The sequence below is a fragment of the Rattus norvegicus genome, chromosome 13, assembly GCF_036323735.1.
Source record: "Rattus norvegicus strain BN/NHsdMcwi chromosome 13, GRCr8, whole genome shotgun sequence".
In the NCBI taxonomy this organism is placed as follows: Eukaryota; Metazoa; Chordata; class Mammalia; order Rodentia; family Muridae; genus Rattus; species Rattus norvegicus.
In genome coordinates, this window is record NC_086031.1 from 101,729,585 (window position 1) to 101,743,491 (window position 13,907).

The 13,907-nt window shown below is 45.0% G+C and overlaps 1 protein-coding gene across 3 annotated transcripts in view; it reads left to right on the plus strand.

Moving 5' to 3' along the window:
* The window catches only part of Esrrg (estrogen-related receptor gamma), a 617,835-nt gene that overhangs the window by 30,542 nt on the left and 573,386 nt on the right, over nucleotides 1–13,907 (plus strand). The window lies entirely within an intron of this gene.

Below are 13,907 nucleotides of genomic sequence, written 5' to 3' on the forward strand. Positions count from 1 at the left end.
ATAGGTACCGTGACAATGTAATATTAGGCAAAATTAGCTTTGGTCTGGTAGTGAGTGATTCAAAGGCAGGAAGGAGCTTATCAAAGTGATGGGCACATGACTGGAGGCAGACTGATCCACAGAAGGAGGGGAGCAAAATTTAAAACTGTCTCTAGGGCCTGAGCACGGTGGTGCATACACATCTTTAATCCCAGCACTTGTGGAGGCAGAGGCCAAGCTGGTCTACATGGTGAGTTACAGATCAGCCAGGGCTGCGTATTGAGACACTGTCAAAACAAACAAACAAACAAACAAACAAAAAACCTTGCCCATGTTGTTGGTGGAACTTAAGGATGATCATTTTATATGAAAAAAAAAATGATGTTATCATGGAGTTCTGTTCCATAGCCCTCTCTGGTTTAGCACAGCAACTTAGAATAGGCTACTCTGCAAGTTGTGGGTTTCAGGTCAGCCTGGGATCCAAGAGGATCCTTTAACAATAAAACAAACTCCTTCATTCTCAAAAGGAACCAGAAAACCAAACAGAACAAACAAGAAAAACTCAAATCCAAACCGAACGAAAAATAAACAAAAACCGCCAAATACCAACCAGAAGACTGGAAGACGAGGGATGAAGAGTCTTTTATCCCAGTCCTAGTGGAGCTGCCTCATCCTACACACGAGGCTCAGGTTCGATTGAAAATTCCAGGAGTCACCTAGAAGAAGAATGTGTTCCCTTCCTGTGTCTCTGTCTCTGTCTCTGCCTCTGCCCCCTGGCTTGCTCGCTCTCTCTCTCTCTCTCTCTCTCTCCCCCTCTCTCCCTCCCTCCTCCCCCATATATCTCTCTCTCTCTCATGGGTGTATGGATGTATATATGTGTTTTTCTCTCTTGTGTGTGTATGTGTATATGTGTGTGTGTATGTGTGTGTATATGTATGTGTGTGTGTATATGTGTATGTCTGTTTCCCTCTCTCTCTTCTCTCTCTGTCTCTCTCTCTCCCTGTCTCGCTCATGGGTGTATGTGTGTATATGTATGTTTTTCTCTCTTGTGTGTGTATGTGTATATGTGTGTGTGTATGTGTGTGTGTGTGTATATGTGTATGTCTGTTTCTCTCTCTCATGTGTGTGTGTTTGTGTGTGTATATGTGTGTGTATGTATGTGTGTATATGTGTATGTCTGTTTCTCTCTCTCTCACTGTGTGTGTGTGTATGTGTGTGTATGTATGTGTGTATATGTGTATGTCTGTTTCTCTCTCTCTCTCGTGTGTGTGTGTGTGTGTGTGTGTGTGTGTGTGACTAGAAAGGAGCTATAACCATCACACCCCATTGAGTCAGCTGTTTTCCTTTGATATCCATTCTTAGAGAGTCCAGAGACTGTTGGCTACAAAGAGAAATGTGAAATCAGCAAAGGTCAGGGTCGGGGTATGTTTTTTGGTGACCTCATCATGACCTTTAGCATTTCCCTGGAAGAGACCCCAAAGTCACACTGCTAACAACTTCATGTACTTGGAAACCACTGACCAGAGAAAATACAACCTGAGGCTAGAGGCAGCTGCTGGCAGAAGGCAGTGTTAGGTTGACCGTTCCCACGTAGGTGGAAAGAGGGGAAGTTAAGCGGGAAAATGATTTGCTGACTCTGTTACCATGGAGACAGTCTGGGTAGGTGGTGGCTATGCCCACCAGCCTGAGACTCCAGGTGAGACCAAGTCCTGGTGATTCAGAAGAGAAAGCCAAGCCTCGGGTTTTAGAGAGGACCCCTGTAAAGCAATAGCATCCAGGAACCAGGGATGAGTGCTAGCACATTCTATCAAACCTGGGAAGGCGGAGAGCTGCATCCACTCACAACAGACAGCGCCAGCCAGGGTCTCTGAGGTCTGAACAACGCCTGCCTTGCGGAGTTAGTAATAAGGAACTCAAATCAACCCCTACCTTAGGCACACTGAGTGTAGCATGGTGACAGCACCTTTGAGATGGTTCTGATGGTTACATATGGTGAGGGTTTCCTTAGCGGAATACAGATGCCTCACCATCAGTGGAGACTTTGGTGATGACTTTGATGGGCTGCATAGTACTCCACAGGAGGGACAGCTCACCTTCTCTGAGTCTGTCCATCTATAAGAGTGGAGATGGTAGGGTTGTGGTTAGAGTATACTGTATTTTGAGCTCAGCACATATGACAGCAATAGTGACATATTTTGATCTGAAGTTATTGTTAATGGTTATCGCTTTCATTGAGACAGGGTCTTACCACAGAGCAAAGGCTGAGTTTGGCTTTTCAATCCTCCTGCCTCAGCCTCCTCTGGGTGCTGGGCATGACCCATTTCAATTACTCTTATTTAAAAACAGTAGAGACCACAGCTCTGGGACAGTGGCCGAGACTGACCCTCTTCCCAATCCCACCCCCACTGCCAGTCTCCAGAGGGCTTGCTGCACAAGCCCTGGAAAGTTGGGCCACATTTTGGTAGCCTGAGTTTAATATCTTCAAAATGGATGTCACAGTGGAACCAGACAGAGCCACATGCACAAAGTGATTGTGAGATTTTGATGATGTGGTTCGTATTTTGTGCTTTGGTCTGGCATGCAGTGGTGTCTTAATGTTGACTCTTCTGTCACACACACACACACACACACACACACACACACACGGGGGAGAGAGAGAGAGAAAGAGAGAGAGAAAGAGAGAGAGAGAGAGAGAGAGAGAGAGAGAGAGAGAGCGCATGTACGCACACACATGCATAGTATAGTGCTGGTCTAGGATGTAGAGTAAGGCTAGAGGGAGAATCCAAAATAAATTTGATTTGGGATTTGATGACTGTACAGTTATTGACGTCTTTAAATAAGAACCGAGGAGCTAGAATAATTTGAGAAGCTTAGCCAGTAAGGAATTCAATTTTGTATCTGGTCAATATGAAAAGCTGATAGGTTGGAGTTTCGGTTTTATAATTTATGACTTAAAGTGATAAAAGCACCTAGGTGTGGTCATGTACACGTGTCATCCCAGCACTTGGGAGTCTGAGGCATGAGGATGGAGAAAGCAAGGCTTGAAATAAGTAAGTGCTGTGGTCGTCATTGCGCACTGTCCTAGTACAGCGACCAGCAAGGGGCTAGGTACCATTATTAGACACAGTCCACGGAAGTGAAACTGAGGCACAGAGCCCATGGTTTGTTTGTTCCAGGTTACCTGACTGAGTGTTTCACTCCAGGTAATTTTTTTTCTGGAGCTGACATTGCTGTGTCTTTTGTCTCCAAGGAAAGGTGGAAGCCGCACATTGGGCCAAGACTGCACAGTAGCAGAGGGATGGGTCCCGCTGAGGGTATGCCTGTGAGTTTAACCACCAATGCTTCTTCACTTGAATCACCGACAGGATCCTTCAGTTGAGCCAAGAATGAGGGGTGAGGAGATACGGTGTGAGGGAGCAGATATTAGGGATCCAAACTTTGCTCTATTTGACACCCCCAACTCTTGTTCTAGACCATAGTTTACAGTGAAAACCAGAAAAATAATCATTCAAATACAGACTTCCAGTTCCACATTGTGTACTGTCCCTACTGTGTGTACATCAGGTTCTGCCTGTCCTACTGTGTCCTTAACATGGAAAAACACTAGACTAGAGGCTAGTTTTTGACCTACAACAAGAGCCAACCAAATTTGCAGCAGGCTGAACCACAGTAGTTACATAAAGTAAAGCCATAACGAAATGATATTGGCTTTCCATCTGAGCCCTAAAGCAGCTATGAAGGTGCTTTTAAAAGAGAAATTCCCAAAATGTTTAGAGCAATCATGGCATCGCTGAGGTAATTACATTGCCTCCCCAAGTGACTACTTTGAAGGGAATGCTAGTTTGAATCTGTAGTTGCTGGAGTATTTAATAAATACCACTTTCATTACTGAAAGGGCTTCGCCTCCTAAACCTGGCTTTCCTAAAAGGGGAGGGGCAGTGTGGAGGAGCAGCTTGCCGCCATATTCTCTCCTCCACTGTTGCTTCTGTTTGGGATGGAATCAGTCAATTGGGCCATTTTCTGAGCACCTCGAGCCATCATCATCCCTGCTCTGATTTGAGTGGTTCGCTGCACTTTGACCTGTCCTGAGCAGAGCTCCACACAGACAGCACAGTATTGTGATTTCGTCGTGGTGGAGCCTGGGCACACGGTAGGGAGGCCCCACTAAGCGCGGGGTTTCAGGTGGATGCGTCACATTCTAGAGAACCGTTTTCGGAACGCGAGTTCGCTCTGGGAAATCTGAAAGCAGTCCATAGTTAACATTTCTGAATCAGGGAACCTGCTGACTTCTTCAAAGCCTGCTCTGGTGTGAGAAGATAGATAAGTGTTCCCTGGGAGGATCCATTAGGTGTCATCAGAGTACATGGCTACCCACAGTGTCGTTGGGTCCCACACCCATGGTTGGAAACCTCTTCTTTCTATTCTCAATCTCCTGATAATTACGGACAACTGGAAGGTCATGTCCAGGGCCCCTCAATAACCAATGGTCCTCTCACCTTAATTCTCTCCTGTTACCGTGCTTCTGGTTGACATCCCTAGATTGTGAAGTTAACTCAAACCAGGGAAGGTGCTTAACTTTTTCTGATTAAGTTTATTTATTTACGTGGGTACCCGTGTGCACACACACGTGTGCCAAGGCATGAACATGGCGGTCGGAGGACAAATTGCAGTAGTGGTTCCTTCCTTCCACCAGGTGTGTCCTGGGGATTCGACTCAGGTGATCAGGCTTAGCTTCACTTCCCGCTGCGGAGCCACCTCATGGACCCAGAAGACACTCTCGAAGACACAGGAATGGTGGAGGCAGCAGCTTTGTCTGAGCTGCTCCTGTGGCTCGTTTCTCTTAGACAATCATTTATTAACAACGGACTTACTTGAACACCTGCTTGACTTTTCTAGATGCTGGAGAAATGGTGTGAGGAAAGCAAAAAAAAAAAAAAAATCCTCCTAGAGCCCGAAGAGATAGCAAGTAGGAGAGAGAGAGGGCAACATGAAGAAGTACGTTACCAGGTGCTTTACAGAGTGCCAAGGGTTACTGGGGAAGAAAAACTGGGAGAGATAAGGAGGACTTCCTGGAAACAGGAATATGTTTCAGTTTTAAATATAAACCAAGATGGCGGTGAGTTCTCCCTAAGACAATGACACCAGGCAGAGTGTGCAAAGAGTGGAGGAAGTCAGGACAGTGTGTGACCAATGGGGAGGTCAGTCCCAAGAAGCACCGAACTTGAAAGGGTTTTCTAAGGTCGGAAGGAAGAGATTTTACACAGTGACAGGGCTTGTTAGCATTGTAAATAATTTTCGATCTGCTTAAAATATGCTTATTAAAAATACTGAAAAGTATTTCTTTCTCTCCCACCTCCTTCCTTCCTCCCTCCCTCCCTTCCTTTCCTAACATACTGAGTGAGGGTGGGTGGGAACTTTTCACATTGTAATACAATGTGTCATCTACAAGGTTCCTGCTCAAGACCATCATGACTAAGTTACAAATTAAAATTACCCTCCCACACCTTATGCTTTAAGTAAATTTATTGCTTTGCGTTGGGCACAGTGGATGACAACATCCCCACCTGTAGGCTGCTGGGCTATTCCTTGGGTACTGCTGTTAGAGCATCTGGCTCACCCCTCTGTGCCAGCTTTTGGTGGTGCTGCTGTCTTGCTGGCAGCCATCAGTAGGGCTTCTGAGGCAGAAGGTCCAGAAAAGAAACAGTTTTCAGAGACCTGAACCTGCTTTGTTGTCAAATAGGAGAGTATTTTTATCTTTTGATTTATCCTTTATAACGTGGGCATAACATCCCAAGACTTGCAGTCTTGTTATGAAGATTAAATAAAATGTTGTGTTTAAGCATTTTGTGAATAAGAAAACATAAAAAATTATGTTTTATGTGCCTTTTAAAAATTGCTCTTTTGATATCTGGTACCATTACTATTCTGTTTATGGTTCACTTACAAAGAACTTTCCAAAAGAGGTTTGATAGTGAAAGAAGAGGGGTTTGGTGTCTGCAAACTGTTCTCTTCTGGGCCGGTGTCTAATTATTGATGCTAATTAACATCATGCATCAGCTAACTAATTTAACCAGTCCATGTCCCATTCTTCTGTAATAACCAGTGGGATCTAATCTTTGCTGTGTGCTGGAATGAGTTGGAGTGTGTGTGTGTGTGTGTGTGTGTGTGTGTGTGTGTGTGTGTGTGTGTGTGTGTGCAGGTGCATGCATGCAGGTCACAGAGCCCCAGTAGAAACTAGGGGACAGCCTTGGGGGTTGGTCTCCACATTCTACCACTGTGTACCCATGAGCCACAAGCTCCCTGGGATTCTTCGGCCTCAGCCTTCACTTCTCTGTGAGAGCTCTGGGATTGTAGAGAGGCATGCTGCTGTGTCCATCTTTTACACAGATTCTGGGGATCCATCCTCTCACTTAAGTGTTTAACCTACTGAGCTGTCTTCTTGATCAGACACTTGGAGGGCTTGCATTTGCAAGAGTGACTCCTTGGCGCCTACCTTTGGATGTTCTGACCCAGTTGCTGCAGAGTGTGACGGGAGCAACAGTAGTTAAACATTTTTTTTTGTTGTTGTTGTTAATTCTTTGGACATTTTTTGTATGTGTTGATTATGTTTCCTCTTTCTCCATTTCCTCCCAGATCCACACCCCTTCCCTACCTACCCACCTTTATGTCTATTTTATTGTTAAACCTACCAAGGCCAGTGTGTATTGCCCAAATGTTCGTCAACGTGTGACTTTCCTAATGAGTGTGGTTAGCACACCAGAAGCTACACTCTTAGCTTCCTCTATCTCCCAGTGGCTAATGACTGCCAATAGCTCTATAGCCAGGGATGGGGTTCTATGCTCAACTCCTCTGTCCATGCAGGAATTTGATCCTGCTTGGGCTTGCTGGTATGCCGTGGCAACCACTAGGAGTTCATTGTGGAATCATCCAGTATCTAGAAAACACTGTTTCCTGGGAGTCACATGCCTCAGTTTCGTACATTCTTCCCACTCCCTCTTCCACAGGGATCCTTGAGCCTTGGGGAGAGGAGCTGTGCTATCTGTGTTTCTTTCAGGGCTTTGTACTCTGCAATCTCTGATTCTCTTCACCTTGGCCAGTTGTGAGTCTCTGTGTTAGTCACCCTCCACTGCAAACAGTAGCTTCTCTGACGAGGGTCAAGAGATGAGCTGAGCAAGTGGCTAGATAGATGGTCAACGTTGGGAACCATGGCCATTGTTAATCCCTGGAGTAAAGTGCGCCATATAAAGGAGGGCTTTTCCTGAAGCTTTAGACTGTGATGGGTTGGTCTGTCTGTCCATTTTGGGATTATAGCTGAACAGCACATGATGCATGAGTGCGTTAGGGAGCACAGCCATGCATCTCATGGCCGCTGGTAAGAGAACGGACAGGAGAAGGGGCAAGATACTTTGTTCTCCTTCAAGGGCATGCCCCTAGTGTTCCAACTTCCTTCCTTCCAATGTTCTCACCCTAGACCCAGCCTCCTGGTTCTACCACTTCCCAACAGCACAACAGGCTAGGAACCAAGCCTTAAAACTATGACTTTTGTGGGACATGCAAGGTAAAAATGACACTGGCCAAGCAAAAGGCTTACAAGGAGGTAAGAAATGACCTAGTCTATTGCCTTGTCTTCTGGGAAGCTGACTGTGCAGGAAGGCCTCTGGAGGGGACAGTTTCTGGCATCTCCACACAGCACCCAGACTTTGGCTGTGACATGTACTGTATCTTCTATCCCTTCACTGCCAATCCCCAAACCTTTGATTTCCACCTTGGAGGTAGGGTTTGTGGCCCCAGAAAGATTCATAAAATTCCTTAGGAGTTAGATGCTTGGCGTGCTTTTTAGGTCCTTCCCGGCATTTGGTGGCAGCTATGCAAGTGTAGGGACCTGCATCTGGATGCTCTCTGAGTTAGTTTTCCACAGCTTTCTGGAAAACATCCTGAATGTGTTTTTCATACACCTATGTCAAATAGAGCCAGTGCTAATATTTTGGGGGTGGGAGAGAGGGTGACCCTTACACTTTAACTTTAATCCTGTATAGGAAATAAAGGTCTTTATTCCCTAAAACTGGTTGAAGAAATAGTACATAGTAACTGTAGGACTTTTATTATACAGAGACCTCTCTGAGCACTTGGATCATGTGACTAGCCCAGCTCTCCCCACTTCCTGGCATATCAAAAAAACATTTTTATAGATTGGTGCCTCTGTGGGCCCAGATTCCTACCTGACATCCATTCATCCATCATCCATTCATTCATTCAGCACTCAGGGAGCAACTGCTGTGGGTTATGCCTGCTGATGACAGAGTAACAGTGACTTAAGTACAAGGCTGATCTCAGTAGTATGAGGATGTGGTAGAAACACAGGAAGTTCCCACAGTGGGGAGCAGGGAGGAGCCATCTTGGAAGAGCTTATAGAAGGTGACTTGGGCCAGTGTGGTTGATTCTGGTCACATCTTCCTTAAGCTGATTACCTCAGCAGCACTGCTCTGGGGGGCTGGCCAGAGAAATGGTAGCAGAGAGCTCAGGATAGATCCAGACACTGAAGGGCCTGGGCTTGCAAGAGCCCCAGGAAGCAGCAGGAAGCCTTCACCTGCAGAGTTCTGACTCTAAGTTTAGTGTGCTTTCCATGACTCCGAGTTTCCCTGCTGGTTCAGCAGCTGGCAGAGCCACATAGATGAGGACATATTCAGAAGCCAGTGGCATCAGGTGACGTTGTGAGCATTTTTTCCAGTTGAACCTGACTGCCAGAGAAAGCTCTGTCCCCCCCCCCTTTTACCCCTCCCAGCCAGTCAATGTGCTATCGCATACAGAAAACTGAGCCCTGAAGTGGACCAAGTGTGACCCAACACTCAGGGTGGACAAAGACTTCTGTCCTGCAAGGGATGGTACAAATCCAGAAGTCTGCAATTCGAAAATCACCAACACTCTCCAGGGAGTTATGTGTTTTACATAACTAATGCCTGATCAGATAAATGTAGTTTTATTTCAGACCATGAAATCATTTTCATTTATACCTTTCCGTTATCTTTATTAACAATGTTGACTGTCACCCCCTTAGTAGTGGGTCACAAATAAATGTCTTCAGTCCCCAGGATCTTCAACGTCTTTCTGTGGCCAGGGCATCAGGCTGTACTAAAAGGCTGTAAACTCAAAATGGCTCATTCATTATTTTCTTAATCTCAACATGTGCATCATTAGGAGCCTACAGCTATTCCATTGTCTACTATAGAATCTACTATAGAATATTGAAGTCAGTTGACTCCAACTCTCTCCCAAGCAGTCTCCTTTGCTTCTCCCTCCAGACCTGCTAGGATTCTACTCTGTCTCCCTCCTTTGCAACCTCAAAACAGGCAGGACACTCCTCTCTTTCCTTAAAAAAAGAAAGAAGGGACGGAAGGAAGGAAGGAAGAAAGAAAGAAAGAAAGAAAGAAAGAAAGAAAGAGAGAAAGGGAAGAGCATTCTGATTCCCACTTTACTTTGCTTAGCAGAGTTGCCCAGACAGCTCTGAAGCGTTTGCCCCATTTTCATTTGACGTTCAGCTCTTTCCAGCAGACTAATACTTTTTCCTCTATCAGTTAAGTAAAATACCTTGAAAATAGATTTCTTTGATGACAGAGGCTTTTATTGTGTCTCAGGGCTATCATTTTGAATACCAGTGGTTATTACAATACTATCCGTGTTGTGGTAGCTCTGGCATTTGCCTTAAATGGATATCTATTCTCTTTGATCTCACTTTTAAAATAAGCTATTTTTTTATTCCAGTGGTTCTTAACACCCCCCACCCCTTTTTTAAAATCAGGAACACGTCTGGAGTGCAATGAACATTCTGAATCTTCTACATTGAAAACACTACCACACACGCATTCGCTCCTCCACCCTCGCCTGCAGCCTTCTCTTCTGTCCTTTCCACCCACAATTTCAAAAACACAAACAAACAAACATCCCAGCTCATCCGTGTATCCTTGAAATGGGGAAATCTCTAGAAGGACATTTGCCTTGTGTATGTTCATTTGCATGTTTCCATGTGCCAGCCGTAGAGTGCTGCCTATTTTAAATAAACATTCTAATGAACTTGGCTCTAATCAAGATGTGTGACCAGGTAGCCATTTCCTCTGAGTTTGTAACATAGTGACCTGTGGATGGGGCAGTTGATCACAGCCATCTGGACCTACCCTTAACTAGTTCCAAGACTCCGTGTGGTTTTATAATGAACCGTGGTGGAAATCAACCTGGATTCTTTTTTTTTTTTTTTTTTTTTTTTTTTTTTTTTGGAGCTGGGGACCGAACCCAGGGCCTTGCGCTTCCTAGGTAAGCGCTCTACCACTGAGCTAAATCCCCAGCCCCTCAACCTGGATTCTTAACCAGGGCACCTGAGATATTGGCTCCACATGTTTTTTAATAACTGTGGAAATCTTTTTAGAAACATGACTCAGGTGTAAAAATGTCCAGCTGATTGACAACCTTTTTGTATTTGTAGAGTCTTTCATTTCTATTGTTTTATCCCAAAAAAACTGTCGAGAAAGTCAATGAGCAAAGTAGGCCTAGAGAGGGAATCTTGGCATGTGGGCAGTGAGGAAGGTAGACCAGAAGTTCAAGGTCATCCCCAGACACTTGTTAAATTGGAAGCTGGCACTGATGTTGTGGATTATATGAGACTCTGTTTCAGACAAATAAAAAAGTCAACCCAACCAAACATCCTGCTGCACACACACACACACACACACACACACACACACACACACAAAGAACACAAAACTCGATGAGCGCAGGCATTCAATTCAAAAGGGTAAACAAGAGGGGAATACACAGAGAGGCACACTAAAAGTGAGCTACAAACAGGAAATACACAGCAGGTCCCTTATGGCTCTCATCCCCAAGTCTCTTTATTGTCAATTTCTGCTTTTCAAAGTGTGTCATTGTTTCAGTCAAGCTTATGAGTTGAAGATAGCAGGCAACAAAGATTGGATCCTTGTATTAAACTTGGCTGTGTTAGAAGGAAAATAAATTATGCATAAGCTCCAATGATGACTAGTGACATCAGTCTGGTGGTTGTACTCTATGACTCGTATGCACAATTATGGATAACTTTATTTGACTCCAGGAACTTAGTCACACTAGGCAGGAGCTGTACCACTGCGCTATGTCTCCAACCTGAGAATGTAAGTCGAATACACTCTTTTCTATAAATTTAAATGTCCCTTAAGTATGCTAGAGAACTTGAACTTGACTGTACTCAGCCTGGGCTCTTAAGAAAGAGTCTTTGTTAATCCTCCAACCATTGATGACTGGTGGGATGCCCAAGCTTACTCTAGATTTTCTGTCACACTGTTTCAGACCCAAGCTAACTCTAGATTTCTCTGTCACACTGTTTGAGACCCAAGCTTACTCTAGATTCCTCTGTCACACTGTTTCAGACTCAAGCTTACTCTAGATTCCTGTTACACTGTTTCAGACCCAAGCTTACTCTAGATTCCTCTGTCACACTGTTTCAGACTCATAGAGCTAAAGAGACATTGGGAGTGGGGTTTAATGATACTTTGTACAACTGGGAAACCAAAGCCCTCTACCTGAGGTCTCACATGCTTGCAGTAGAAGAACTAGAGTTGCTCCTGCGTCTGGTGACCACCAAAGTCTAAGTGGCCTAATTTTTTAATCACAAAAATACCCAGGAAATGCAAAGTTAGCTACCAAGACCCCTGCATGATTACATTTTCAACAGTGTTCTGCACATTCTTGTTCATCAGCCTCAGGCCCAATGCTAATTTCTACCTCAATGTAGTCTCATCCTCAGGTTACATGATCTCACCTCCAATGTTGATGATTTCCCTGTTGTCCATCCCTCCTTGACACCTGAGCTCACACTGCCTCAGCCTCCTCTGTGGGTGCTAGGATTCTAGTCAGATATGTATAGTCACGTCAGACTGACTTATTTTCTGGGGACTATGTAAGGTAGGCTGAAACCAGTTTATAAATTTTCAGATGAAGGGAGAACGAGCCTTTGTTACACAGAACTTTCACATTCTCTTGGTCTGAGGAGTACTCACCTTGTTTTCCAAAGGGTACCTTTGTGTGGATTAATGCACCAGATGCATAAATGAAAGCCAGTGTTATAATTGGTACCGTTCTGGGTAAACCGGAAAAAGGTGGGGGTGTGGGGAGGCCTAATTCTGTTAGGAGAGAACTGGAAGGTGGAGAAGGGATTAAAAATAACCCCCAAATAGAGAACATTCATGTCCTAGGCAGCAGTGAAGACTTTAGAACTGTGAAAGCTTAGAATGCCCATAAATAACAACATTGTGGATCCAGCAGGCTTGGAACTAGGCCTTCACCCATGGGTAGAACTGGAATAAGGAGTTGGATTTAAAGAGGCAGAAGGAAGGCCAGGTATGCTAGAGAAAGGGTGAGGGAAGAATTCACTAAGATTGTGAGAGGACAGTGTTTGTTTTTTTACCAACCTGATTGGTCCTGGGGGTGCGGGGGCAGTGTGAGTCTGATGCCAGAAGTTAGCAATAGGTTGATAGTAAGAGCTCAGAGCCCTTGAGTCTGAATCTCAACCTTGTAACTTAGGGCTAAACTTCTCCGTCCAGGGATATTCTTTTGTAAGGCAGGGCTAGTCTCCACCTTCCCCTCTCATTGTGTTTGAGATTGGATTTGATTTGTAAGTTCCAAACACAGCTAAGTTTACAACCTTGCTTTCAGCGTGTCCCATGATCCTTAGCAGGCCCTTTCAGTCCTTCCTGGTTTGACTGGGAAGTTAAACTAGGCCTGCTCCAATTCTGTTAACTGTTGTATTTAAGATGAAAAATAAAACCTTGTGTATAGTCTGAGTCTGAACTTGGATGGGCAACAGAGAGTCATTCTTGCAAGAGTTGGAGAATCTTGGCTTCAAAGTCACCTATGCAGGCTAGGCATGTTGGTGCAGCCTGTAATGCCAGCGTTTATGAGGCTGAGGCAGGAGATTTGCTGAATTGTTGAGGCCAGTCAGAGGTATATAATAAGCCCCTTTTCAAATAAAAAGTAAGAAAGCAAGCAAAGAAACAGTCATCGATTCAGACCTCTGCAGAACTTGAGCTGCCTGCCAAGGAGAGGGGCCGCTTGGCCACTGCACTGGCTGCACTACACTGGATTGGTGAAACACAAACAGAATTTGCCTGAGAAGAAAAATAAAATAATGCATTTCAGGGGATTAAAGTTAGTCAATTAAAAATAAATCTTTTGATATCCTGGAGGGAGGTCATCAAGGGTTTGGTTCTGAGGACATTGAAAAGCAACGAAACCAAAACCAAATAAACAAGCAATCCCCTAGAGAACTGGATATACTGCTCACGAACCCGTATGCTTTGGTTACTTACTGGAAAGTTACCAATAACATCTGCAGACAGGCCTGCTGAACAGGCTCTAGGCCTCTGGAATCAATGGCTCTGGTCACCTCTCAGCACCAAGGGGATGAACCAGCTCATCTCTTGGCCGTCCAAAGAGACTGTGAGCAGAGCCAGAGTATCTGGGCCGATTGTCAAGGGTGGAGAGGCTCCGCTCGAGTCTTGGGATCTGGCCATTCGTCAATAGTCCTCTGACCCTCTTAGTCGACTACAGGCAGGCTCTCCTCCAATTCTGATTGTCTGGCTTTTGCATAATTACAGTGCCTTCCCCATGGGGTTTGCTAGCGATTCTTGGATTGTGACTCTAAAGGGAGAAGAGGCAACAAGTGCTGTGCCCTGCTCGTGAAACTTAGCCCCGTTCGGTTAGATGACGGCAAGTGGACAGCCCCTGAGCAGGATTTTCAGATTTGACATTGTCCTCTGTAGATTCCACCCCACACCCACCCCAGCCCCAGCCTTGGCATTTACTGTCAAATTTTAGGGATTTGGAATCTGTAGAGTACGGTGAGTGACCTCAACAATACATTCTAGGGACCAAGGTCATGGACAGGC